Source organism: Aphis gossypii, chromosome 2, assembly GCF_020184175.1.
Source record: "Aphis gossypii isolate Hap1 chromosome 2, ASM2018417v2, whole genome shotgun sequence".
Lineage (NCBI taxonomy): Eukaryota > Metazoa > Arthropoda > Insecta > Hemiptera > Aphididae > Aphis > Aphis gossypii.
Window position 1 is genome coordinate 48,233,264 of NC_065531.1, and position 14,557 is coordinate 48,247,820.

The following is a 14,557-nucleotide window of genomic DNA, read 5'->3' on the forward strand; positions in this document are numbered from 1 at the left end:
TAAATTACAAAGGGAAAAAATTAAATATGGATAATAGATATCCGTTCTATAGTCTATACCTCGGCAATAATTGACAGTTAGTTCACCATTCATAATTTTATCAATTATGAAAATTTCTTCTATAATACTATATAACTTGGTAATTATGTAGTTAATGTCTAATGATTACATATATAATATATATAGTTCCTTCTATACTTTGTCCTAAAAAATTTGAACAATTTTACTTGGGTATCAATACAATCAGTTGTGAAGCATCATAGGAAACGAGGAGACGTCTTCCTACCACCTCTACGTAGTTTACGGAAAAATAATTTGGTTTTATTACTTAATAATTTTTTTGAATTTGAATATAATTATATACATGTCATTTTTGTTATAATTTTCTTGAAATAGACTACAACTGAAATAGCAGTGCCCGATGTGGTGGGTCAAACCAGCAAAAATATAGAATATACTTGTAAATTAAAAAGTTAAAGGTAAACTTTGTTGTATTACATAAAGTGTGGAGTGCCGAGTGGGACGAGTGGGTCACTATTATAGGTGTGTTAAATTATATATCATTGTAAACAAAAAACGATTGAAATCTTAAGATGGTTTGTCAGCTTGGATCACATTTCAAGGTTAGGTTTGTTTTCATATAGCTGTTTGAGTCATTTATTTTATTTAAACTATTATGATTCGATAAAATATAATTTTTTCTGAAAATATTACATTTATTATATTATTGTAGTCTATAAAGTACCTATTTAATTATTATAATATATTAATATAGGTACCTACAATAAATGTGTAAATATATTTATATTTATTTATAAATGTTATGATAGAATACAAATACCGATAAATATCTTAGGTTTTACCGGTTGATTTCAGTAAAACCTAGGATAAACAAAATACATAATTTGGTCAAACTCCAAATAAATATTTTAGTTCGGACTTATACTAATGATGAAATTTGGTAAATCTTCAGATAAACGATCAGCGTTGATAAAATTCCAAAATTAAGTGATATTTTTTTTCCTTACTTTATTCATAGAATAAATAATTTAAATAGATAATATCTTAAAATAAATAAAAAATGTCATCGCATATCGTAAATAATGTGTAAATTCTTACGAATGTTTTAAATTATAAAACAAAATAATTAGCATCATTATTTATTATTAAAAATAGAGTCGCTGTAAATCGCGTCCCATTTCAAATTTTTTATGTAAATTGCGGCTCGGGTATATTATAATATACAATATTATACATACGTAAATTGCGTCTGCAGGGTATATTTTTATATATTTGTCTATCTAAATATTCATTATTGTTATATAAATTACGTCTAACTCTCTAACTGTCTAAGAGTTACGAAATCAATATCCTCCTTATCATTTTTCAGACTTATGGCTGGCCACTGAGATAGATAAGATATACTGGAGCGCGCACTCGCCATTCCCGCAATGATACAAAAAACGAGCCGTCTCGAATCCCGCTTCCCCCACCATCGAAGGGCAAAACATTTCATTTTTACATACGATATACGTGTAGTTATGATTATTTTCGTTCATAATTCTTAATTTATTTTCTTATTTCTTTAACAAATTAAATGTAGTAGTAATTATTCATTACCTTATTGTATTACCATGATTATAATATAAGATATAACGATATGGAAAGTGATCAAGCAGGGATTTTGAGATTTACAATGGACATTTTTGTTTATAAATAGTTGTTCACTACATAAAGTGCTATACATTGTAGGTATAAAATTCTTCCTTTTAACTTCAATCAACCATTTTTTAAGTAATTCAGGATTATTAAGTGGAAATCTATATATTATAAAATATTAATATTTAGGTAGGTATAATAACTTAATTTGTTAGTTATTTTTGTTCAATCAAACTTATTAAATAATATAACTTATTCAGTTAAATTTTGTATTGTTTTAACTTAGCTTTTATAGTTAATTATCATTATTATACAGTTAAGTTAATTTTAATTTTTTATGTATAGATATAGCCTAGAGGTTATTGTTGAATTTTATCATGATTGTATAGACTACTTATCGAAAATTATTTTTTAATTAACAATTTACTATTATTATATTATTTAATTATTATGACTATGATCTCTCGTATTATAATTATTAGTATTATTATGTTACCACAAACGAGAATATTTTGTATTTTTAATATTTTTTTCCTATGTTCTATTAAATAATTATATGATAAAATTATTTAAAAAATATTATTATTTATTATTAAAAATGTATTATATGATTGTAAATCCATTGTATAATCAACAATCAACCACAGTTTATAAAATATTTCAAAATATAAGATTACAATGATAGCACTTTTATTTTCTTGGGCTTTTTTTCAGGTGTGATTGTAGTTTGGTTTTTTTTCGTGGGTATTTTTTCCGCTTCTCATTGATTAAATATTTAATTATATAAAATTATAAAACCATCGGGGCTTCAAGAACCTCCGGGCCCCTGGCCACAAATAAAACTGTATAAAATGTTAATATTTAGGTACTTGTGGAACTAAATACTTCCACCTTTAATGTGCCTATTAGTACATCCAAAAGCTGAACACGAGACAATCATATTGAATATAGGTACTAGGTATACAAAATTGTAACAAATTACAAACTAACGAAAAGGCTTGAGATTATATAGGCATTTGAGTAAATATCTCAGCTATTAAGAACGAAAATAAATTGTTATTTACAAATTCATCGTATTTTCCTATGTAAAAATGAAATGTTTTGCCCTTCGGTGGTGGGGGTAACGTCAAACACGACGGCTCGTTTTTACGGCCGAGTGCGCGCTCCAGTATATCTTATCTATCTCAGTGTGGCTGGCAATATAATTGTATTAATATTGGTATGGTTAAAAATGTTGGGTTTGATGTTTTCTTTATAATTAAAAAATATGTTTTTAAAAATTAGTAAAAATAACTGTAAAAATGTGTATACATTGAAAAGAATGTGCCGATAGTATTAAAAATTCGAATTAAGATATTGGCAAAAATGTATAAGACTATTCCCGCACATAATCTAACCTAGTAATTTTTTTTTTTTTTTTTGTTCCCTGACTTCTTAATGTGATATACGTATAGTACGTTAGTTAATAGAACCAACCGACCGGAAATCGGAATATCCCGGGTCACAATTTACGTAAATTTCAAATATACCCGGGACGCAATTTATCGATTCCGTTAAAATGTCTTTAAAAAATAATTGATTAAAAATATTTTTTTAGATTTTATGGTTCCAGTAATGATTGTAGAAATCTTATATTATATTTTCTAGATTTAAGTATAAAAAATTTTTTTTTAATGAATTCATAACTTTAACAAAGTTTAAAATTTAAATTAAATACACTTAAAAAAAAATGTTGCTAATGTATAATTAATAATTTTATACAAATTTAAACATGGGGGTTTTTATATTCAATTTCCAAGCATACCCAACAAATAATTTTTTTCGACATTTATAGAAAAAACCTAAAAAAAAATGAAAACATGCCTATAAATAGCTCAAAATTTTTTATTAAAACTAAAAATGTCATAATACAATGAAAATTATAACAAAAATTTTGTGAATATTTCAAATATCCTATGGTTATTTGTTTTCAAGTTATACAAAATCGATTTTGTTGAATGTTAGATTTGCGATTATGTAAATTTCAGTTTTGTTTTTCCAGTTTATGAAATTTATTTTAAGATATCTAACTTTTACCCCCTTCCCCCCTCAAGTACCAACAGTATCAAATTTGAGGAATAACCAAACTGGTTCCTGATTGAGAAAGGTATTTTATTAAAACGAATCAAGTTGGTTCCCGTTTAAAAAAAGTCTATTTTATTAGGTTGAGCCGAATTAGTTACAGTTTTGTTCAGGTCAAATAGTTACAATTTTAATAATTGATACAAAATATAAATACACCTACTATATCTACAATTTATAGTAAAAACTAAAAATAGACTGTTGGAGGTTTATCAAATTATCGCTGATCGATTTAGCTATATGACGATTAAGATATACGTATTTATATCGCCGTAATGCTGTATGGGTACATCGTATATTATAATATAATATATCCTATGTACGTATGTCAATAATGTAAGTGAATATACATTTGTATGTAATGTATACATAATACATATACATATATATTTACATATGTTATTGTAAATTGTATGCACTATGCTTATACATCGATCGTATTTTAATTTTACATTATTGTGGAGTTTACATTTAGAAAAAAGTGAACTAAGCTGTTGATTATTATTTTTAACCAATCCTACTTTAAAGTTGATAATTCTAAGCCTGTATGTAATATTGAGAAAGAGAATGTGCGTAATTAAACGGGAACCAATACTTTTTTCATATGGGAACTAATTTGGCATGTGTGGTTGGGGGCTTGGGAACCAATTCGGTACCAGCCCCAATTTGCTAACAAAAGCCACCTCTATTTTTTAAAATCTAAGCATTTTTACAGCTCCAAAAAGTAATGACAAACAAAAAAACACACATCATTGTAAAACAAATACGAGTACAGCACATAAGTACATTCATCGATTCGCTTATACATAGAATCTAAAACAAAAATCCAAGGATATTGAATTTGCCTAGGTATAGCTTATTAGTCATTCTGTTACATGCGGTATGCAGAGGAATTAAAAAACGGGTGGATATTATCGTTGCGTTATGAGTCAACGTTCATATTTTAATTTATTTTTTTGTAAATACTCAAATAATCATTAATAACTTCACTTATCAACATTTCATCACCAAACACCGGACTCGTTATTGTGGTTGGATCTACGATTTGTTAATTAATAGTAGGTTATCAATGTATGACATTGTCTGATTATGAGTTAACAATAACATTGTCATTATTCCCAATTATTTTCAACACTTTTCCAACGTCCCGACTTTAAGACTCATACCTTACCAGTGAGTGTATGAAATATCCACATTAAAGTTAATACCGAGTAGATAAATAAATTCAGCTGTACATACTGTAGTAGTGTAGTCTATATTATATAATATATTAATCTGCCCTTTATGCTTATTTTTTTTAAATTTGGCAAAACAAAACAATTGCATAGGTATCTGGTATATATATTATAATTGTAACACTGTACGCCCGAGTCTGTAGCTATCGCCTATCACGGGCTAAGATAGAATATAATCTGTGCCCTGTGGTAGTGTAATACACTGTTACTTATTATATAATATTATTTATTAATTATTATTACAGAAAATATTTATGTTTAATGTTAGGTTGAGTATTTACGCTATACAGAACAAGTGGGTTTTTATATTAATAAAAAATAAATATTAAAACATTACTAAATATTAATATAAAAGTACAATTGTATAATCGAATATATTATCTACTTACCAAGATAAGTAACAACTTTGGTTTGAAGTAAGTACGAAGTAGGTACTAACATATGATTATTAAATACACTAGTCTTGTAATATGTATACATACAACGGATAATGGAAAATAAAACATTTAATATAGGTATTAAATATTTGAGTATTATGTAGTCATAATGGACATAATGACATAATAATATATACCTAAGTATCTATAACTTACATTAGTTATTTTAAATTTGTTATGATAAAATATAGATGTAGGTACTATATATAACCTAGCTGTATCCATGATGGCAATCAGTAAAAAAATCACATTTGATATCTGCAATAATTAAAACCAAAAATTGCTTTATGGAAAATAAATGTTTAAATAAAAGAAAAAACTGTTTAGTAAATTGTAAAACTTTGAACTTTTAAATTTTGTTGTGAATTTAATCTTGTTGTATATTGATCAGTTTAATACCTAAGTAGCAAATTATATTGAATTTTATTTTAGTTTTTACATTTTTTTTAAAATTATATCCAATGTATAGGTCATTTTTCTTAAATTTTAGATTTCAAAGAATATTTTTAAAAATATTTTCTTTTATTATTAAATTTACTGTGTATATGTATGTGCTCATTTACGCAATTTAAACGTGCGTGTTATACATTGAGCTTATAATGTTATATATAGACCTACACCTGTAGGCTGTACCAATAGGTATAGTGACTATTATTGATAATTTTATATAATAATGTCACAACACGTAAACGAGCGAATACGAAACGTTGTTATTTTATTAATATTTTAATACAATAATTATACACACTCCTATTAATATTTTTAACTCATTTTAAAATATATATAATTGTTTTATGGGGATAATCACTTTTGGTCATATTTGCATATAACATGCATTTTTGAGATCTATTGAGTTAATAAACATTCTAACACTATTAATAATTAATTGAATAAAACATTTAAATAATAAAGAGATAAACTTTCATCATATAAACATAACATAAAGTGCTATGAATCTTACCTACATTTTAATAGATAATAATCATGATTTTAAATACAATGATATGTAATAATTTTTCAAATCGAACTTTAATGATATTTTTTACGTGTAATAGTATTATGTAGTATTAAATAATTTATATATATATATAAATGGTGGTGTCTCACACCATACGCAAAATGTATACCTCACACATCAGTTTACATACTGCAGTTTCAAATTTCAATAATAAACACTTACTAATCATTTATATAATTTTATGTCTGAGTATTTTATTCTTAATACCTACAACAATCCAGCAATATTGATTGGAAAAAAAGTTATTGACAAGTGTCGATTAATATTGATTAACACGGTAGACTGTAGACAGTATTGAGTATACCTATTTGTACTACCTATGTAGAATTATGTAGACGATTTGCTGACGAAAGATTTCCTACTTTCACATCTTCCGTGAATAATGTATACACTTGTACACACGGTACATGTGTAAAATATACATAATATCTAACCTAGACCTATAAAATGTAGGTATCTAATGTAAATTTATAACATCGTTTCACCATATGATATTTTCAACCAGAATAAAATTACTAACTCAGTATATATATTATATAGGTATAGCAATCCAATTAAAATGTGTATACTGTATATAGTATATGTAATAATGTATAATATATATTATATACAGAGCGATTCGTTTTTCAAACAGCAATCATTATTTCGAAATCTATTTATGTTTTTGAAAATATTTTTTTTAATAATATCCATTATGAAGCAGAATATTTTTCAGAGTATTTCGATATAATTTAATGAGTAGTTTATGAATTATAAACATTTAAAGTTTAATTGAGCAAAATAATCTGATCGAAAATCTAGTGATTGAACACGTTTTTAATAATAAAAAAAAAACATATGATATTGAAAATTCTTGAAAAAAGATTTTAATTTAAAACTTTGACCTATTCTGTTGAAGTACTCTAATAAATCATAACCTAGATAATTTATAAACTTTTGCTGAACTTATTTTAAGCGTGTAATGTATATTATTATCTTGATACTACCTCAATTACGTATTATCATTTGTAATAAACTAATAAAGTAGGTTTGTCAATTTTAATTCGACCAAAAAACTCATTTTACCACAAAATATTTTGAACATATTAATTAAATATGCGACTAAAAAATAATTCAAACACATTTTATTGACCACTAAACATTCGACAAAATGGTTCGCACCGACTGCAAAATTTTAATTTATTACTCTACTTATTTATTAATTATTGATTAAAAAACAGATATACTAGTATTTTATACAACCATAACTTATAAGTTATAACTCACGAGCCATTTGTCAAAATTTCGATTTGTATGTATAGGTACCTACCGAAATATTCCAAAAAATATTCTGTTTCAGAATATAAAATTAAAAATTAATGCTATCATTTAAAAAAGTAAAAACTTAGAAAATTATACTGATAAATAATAATTTTTTTTTTAAAAAAAAATATTGTATTATTTCGATTGAAAATTGTGTGAATTATACGATTCTGAAATAATGAGTGTTCGTTAAAAGAATCACCCAATATAAATTATAAGCGTTATATTATACTGTAGTTTGTAAATTATGTTACAAAAAATCCATATAGTAAAGTGAAAATAATAATTATAATTATATTGTTTCGATAACCTAGTTCATTTTTAAAAAAATTTACAATTTAAGTTGTGAAAGTACGTCGATTATAATTTATAGATATTAGTAACGATTTTTTTAACCGATTGCTTAGTACCTACTCGAATGTAATATACAGACATATAGTTAATACATTCCATTTCTTCATTATAATTTACTATTTTAAAATATAAATATATGATGACGAAGAATGATATTTTTAATTGAGCCAAAAATAGTAAACCGGTACATATAGGACTAAAATGATAAAACTAATTAATAGTATAATAACTACCTACGTATATTCAACATTTAACTAATATAGGCAAATCTATAATTGTCTTTTGTAAAGTAAATAATAAAATTAAAAATCTAAAAAACATAAAATACTTAATCATACACTTATATGTTATAATAACTAATAAGTATATAATATAAATTATTAGAAATATTATCACGACAAAAAACTGTACGACTTATATATTTTTAATTGGTTAGTGGTTATACCTTATACATTGATAATAAATAAACACACTAAATCTTGCAGTATGTAATAAATTATTACCAATAACTTAGTAGTTAGTATTATACTATTACTTATTAGTTATTACTAATTAGTATAACTAAAGAATAATAATATAACATGATGCACTATACCGTTTGTGTTTCTTTATATTATTGATACCTATTTGCTACAGTGTGTCACAGAGACAACACTATAAAAAGTTATAGTTTTAATTAAGTAGGTAGTAATATTTTTTAATTACATTATTTACTCGATTTTTATTTTAAATATTCACATTATAACCATAATCAGTGTTGGTCTGAGGCTCTTATTCTAAGTTGCGACCACAAACTAAAATACTCTTATTATTGTTATTTATTTTTTATTAACTTAGTTCATGATTGCGACTCTATGGATAGACAGGCACACACACACACACACACACACACACATCCATGGTCCATTGATCCATATTTGACTGCTTTTTAGATTAAAATATAAAAGATTTAACAAACATAAAATTTATACATATACATATTACATACCCTACCCTACTAATTATCCTAATTTCTTTATGAAAAAGACATTCAAATATACTTAAGTTATTTAATCAAATATTATAGTTTTTATTAAGTACTTACCGCTATAATGAAGTTTATTAGAGAACTTGGAATTGACTACAGCATTCTAAAAAAAAAATATACATATTGAAATATTTAATATAATTTTTAATTGTAAATAAATAAAATGAATATTTTAAAAATTTTAAATAAGTATCAATAGAAGTCACATCTACAGTTTAGTTATATATAATATTAACTATAGCAACAACTATAAATAATAATAACACTGATCGCATAAAATATATTATACTTTATAATATATATAATAATATATTGAAATATATTTTATCTTTATACCTAAGTCGCTAACCAGTAAGCCTATTCACAAATGTATATTTTTTAAATTCTATTGAGTGTTGAATAATTGTATTATTTTGTATAATATATAAAATATTTAATATTCGTGCCCCAAATAATTATATTATGTACTATAATAAGAACGATAATTATTTATGCCATCAGTCTTTTCTTATGTTAAAATTTAAATTTAAAATTAAGTCATGCATTTTAAGCCCAGTTACAGACTTTAGTGATAGGTACATCATAATATAATATAAAACTGATTGAATAAATAGTTTTAAATTAGGTATTGTGTAATCGATAAGTTTATAAATATAATATAATAATTATTATAGAATTTTAACCAATTTAGGTCTTAGGAGTTCTTAAAAAAAAATTGAATAGGTACAATAAACATATTATATGATAGCTAAAAAATTGGAATACCAAAAAACTATAATCATTTAAATGATATTTATACTATTGGTGCAGGTAGGTGTAGTCACGGAAGTCAAATAAGTTAAGTTGTAGTATGTGCGTCGTATCAAGTTATATAACATATACGTACCATATAAGTTTATCTGTATAAGTATATATATATTATATATAAGTATACATTTACCTACATAAATAATAAGTGGAAAAAAATTAAAAATAATTGTAACTCATCGTATAGATACCAGCAGTGACGGATCTGGGTAGAGCAAGTGGGTATCCTTGCCCCGGGCGTTTTTGATATAATAAGGGTTGGTATAAGGACGCTCTTAAGTGTTGATAACCCGCACACTAATACTATGTAAGGGAGCTAAATTTTTATTAGCCCCGAGCGTCAAATGCTCTAAATCCGGTACTAGATACCAGGTGCACGGTTAAGGGAGCTAAAATAGTTAGGTGCTCGACCAATTGGGAGTTATTGGGCATCGGCGGTATCGCCTGCATTGAGTATGATACGCTTTTTTATTTCATACGCTTCATTGAACCTGCAGTATAATAGATGGTTATACTTATATCTCTGATGGTGGATATAAGAGGGGTGCCCTAGGGCCTAATAGTAATAGTATCTAATATTCAATAGTAAAATATTAGGTTAAATTAAAATATTATTAGGTATTTTTAGTGAAAATATTTTGCATTATAACATTAAATTAACAACATTATTATATAAAATTAAATATTTTATATATTTATTTAAATGAAACCAGTTTATAGTGGTTTTGTATGTTCAATAAACATATTACAGACTATACGGACTTCCCTATCGATAAGTAATTATATTACATAATATTATAGGAGACATTTATATAAAATAAAATCGTTTATAATATGTATATTTAGTGAACATATATATCAGTGAAGATTTAATATTTCAATTATTTCATCCTGGTTTATAGGCAAAAAAATGTCAAACTCACAAACTATCAATTACTACGAATCTTTTTATTCGAAATTTAACAGGTTTTTTGATTATCTTCGCAGTTCACCCAAACATATATACATTTTTAGAAGTTTTCAAAAATATACAAAACGATATAGTATAATATTAAAAAGTAGTCTAGAAAAAGTCCACGCTTCTAGGAAACCAATAAAAGAAGGAATATTATTTATAGAAAATAAAATAAAATAATTAAATACTAATGTAAAAATAATAATATTAGATAATAAAATGATATAAATACTAAAAAATATGAAATTAAATATGATATGCACGTTTATATATATATGATATGTATATATATATGACTTCCATGATATTATGTAGTATTATACTATTATGATTATATGTTTAATTTAAAAAATATATTAAACAGTAAATTATTAGTTAAATGTAAATTTGTAAATTTTTTTTTTTTTGGTAATATTACTCAAGGAATCACTTATAAAAATTGAAGGTGAAAAGGTAACTTAAAAAGGTACGTTAAACTTGTATAATGTAGGTATAGGTTCGATATTCGAATGTGTCCTTACCTAAAGTTTATAAATCATAATTCATTATTATAACATTCCGACCTCTTAAAAAGTATATTTAGCCTATAATAATTATAATTCCTCATTAGACCAATGTCCAATACGTAAGTATAAATCATAAACATATATTTTATTACCTATGTAGCTATTTGGTACAAATTTGTATCATATTTTTATGATTAAATTTTTTAATTATATAATACAATAAAATTATTAGATTTTGATAGTCAATTCTTTTAATATTCAGAATTAGTTACTTAACCACCTTGTGAAGAGTACCGGAAGAACACGATAGCGCATATCTGTTCATTATTTTATCATATATACTACATTATAGTTGTTCAATTCTAGTCTCGTTCAATGTCATTTTAAAGAATAAAAAAACCTACAAGGTATTGAAAATTAAAATATAAGAGTATAATGCGTTGTGTTGATTAAAAGTTAAATCTTTAATGTTGTAAAAAATATACATACTTAAGTAGGTACTATTAAACTAGCTTTTTTGGACTATAATACTATATCTTTAATGCACATAGATTTTTTGATACCTTGGTAGTTAAAATATTCCAGAATTATTTAAATTTTCAATATTTGAAAAACTAATGCTTATTGCTAATTAGACTGAATTTAAATAATTACAGTATAGAACGTAGTTTTAATTTTATATATATATATATATATATATGTGTGTGTGTGTAGTGTGTGTGTGACACATTCTTCATACAACTTGTAATTTGTAAAATATAATCAATAATAGTCAAAATGGATTAGAGTAAGTAGAATTGTAAAAAGATGGATATCTTTATTAAACGGATCAATAAAATATATGAGTTATAAAAAATTGTATTTTGCTATACTAAGCAAATACCTATCCTTAAAAATGTCGACATAGTTATATAAGTAATGTAATAGTAGATTTTTATAATAATTAATACTAAATACATACCTAAATACATTGTATAAGAATATTAAAAATTAAATGTATTGTTCGTTTGTTCAACATATTTTTTTAAGGAAGGGGGTCCAACGCCCCTTAACTACTGTCAGCAAATTCATTAGTGGCTAATTATAGTCTCTAACCTAACCAGAGAATAGTTTTTATACTAGTGAACATTAAATGTTATAAAATTTTAACTTTAGACAATTATAAAAATTGCCTTTAAATAAAAAGTCTTAATAGAAACTAAATTTTTTCTACGATTTCTAACTACAAAATAATTAGTAATTTTCGATTTTTGTAAAAAGAAATTTCGTTCTTAAATTATAACAAAATAAAGAAATCAATGCGATCAAAAACTAATTATGCATAAACGATTTTAGTTTTTTTTTATTTTTTTGTTTGTTTTCCATGATTGTTTTTAAAAATACTGTGAATTTTTTACCTCCTCAAAGAACATACTAGATTCATTTTGTTATTCAAAATCATCCTCAAAGTTGAAAATCAAAGCGTGTAATTCATTACTTATTTTTTGTATAAATATACAAAATAGAACACACACCATTATAAAATCAATACATTACATTCATTACTCCGCTCAAAATGTAAAAAAAAAATATATTTCATAAATAATTTGCATGATGTACATAAATAATTTAAGAATAATTTTGTGAGTTACCAAGTTATTTATACATATTATATCATTATTATCAATATCACTATTGTCAGCCGTCAGGTATAATGTAAAATAAATACACATTAAGATTATTGTTCTCAGTATATCTCTTGTAATAAATATTTATAATAATTTAAAAAATATATATTGATCTTTTTTTAGAATACACTTCAGTAGTTTAGGAGTACTTTAAGTGATTCTTTGACCTTTAAACAAAATAACAACTAGGTACAGTAAACGACTAAAAGGCAGTTTGCTGACTCATCACTTAAATATGATTTAAAAAATAGGCCAAATGTATATTTTAAAAATAAAATTAATTAATGTATCTAATTACTTTTCCAAGTGGTAAATAAACTTTTTAAATTTTGACATAAACAATAGGTATACGGACGGTATACCTATAAATATTATTAATTAATTTATTATTTTACCTTTACGCATTTATTTTATTGATATGTGCGTAAATGACGCAGTGTACAGACAAGCGAGACAACAGTTCGGTATTGACCTCGAATAGTGTCAATATATATAGGTAATATATTATATGTATAATAAAAGCAAAAAACAAGCTGTAGGCTTATTACCGTATGATATTCGGTAAGCTGTTCATAACAATCGCATAACAAAAATATGTTTTGCAACATCAAGGTTATTTCCAAAAACGATTTTAGTTATAGTAAACAGATAAACAGATTATTATATTAATATATAATAGAAAAATTAAACGAATTATTTTCCAAACTAATTATCATGGTTTATGACGTACTTCAAAAATAAAAGGGACAAACAACTACAAACTTGTTTACAAATCTACAAAAATAAATATTTATCAATTAAAATTGTTTTTGTTTATTTAATAAATAACATGTATTTATGTTATTTTTTTATTAAATGGCAATTATTCAAAAAAATAAATAAATTTCCAACTACGATTTTAGTTATAACTAACGGATAAACAGATTATAAAATAAATACAAGAATAATACAATATAATACATATAATTATGTAGGTTAAGTGAGCGAATAAGAGATAAACAAACACAGAAAAACAACTCGTCCGCGTTCCAGATCTTTTCGCGTTTCAATAGTAAAATTTGAAATAAAGTAAAGGTTTTCTTATAAATAAAAAAATGTATTTAACAAAACATTAACTACAGAACATAAATTTGAAAACGAATAAAATTAGTCATTAGAAATTGTATTTTAGAAAACTTTCCATACAATTCATGTAGGGGTTAATTCTTTTAACAGCTTAAAAACTAATTCTATAGACATTATTGTTTTTTAAATACCTAACCAGGGAGAAAAAATTAGGCAAAAACGAGAATTTTCACAAAAAACCAGTATCAGTATAAGGAATAACTTAAAAAAATAACTGATTTTTATGAGTTATTTATAGACAATTTAAATTTTTAGTTATTTTTCCTATAAATAAATATCAATAAAATATTCTTTTACTTGGCCAAAGAGCCTAAAAATGTAATATAAGATTTATTACATTTAAA

General features: G+C 24.3%; 1 protein-coding gene across 3 annotated transcripts in view; it reads right to left on the bottom strand.

Moving 5' to 3' along the window:
* The window catches only part of LOC114120401 (phosphatidate phosphatase LPIN3), a 29,446-nt gene that overhangs the window by 12,070 nt on the left and 2,819 nt on the right, over window positions 1–14,557 (bottom strand). For 2 of the 3 annotated variants that reach the window (XM_027982284.2, XM_027982282.2), the window contains exon 2: window positions 9,211–9,256. The exons of the other annotated variant lie outside the window; for it this stretch is intronic. The gene's annotated coding sequence lies outside the window, so the exon portion shown is untranslated. The remainder of the gene's footprint in view (window positions 1–9,210; window positions 9,257–14,557) is intronic. 3 annotated transcript variants of the gene reach the window in all.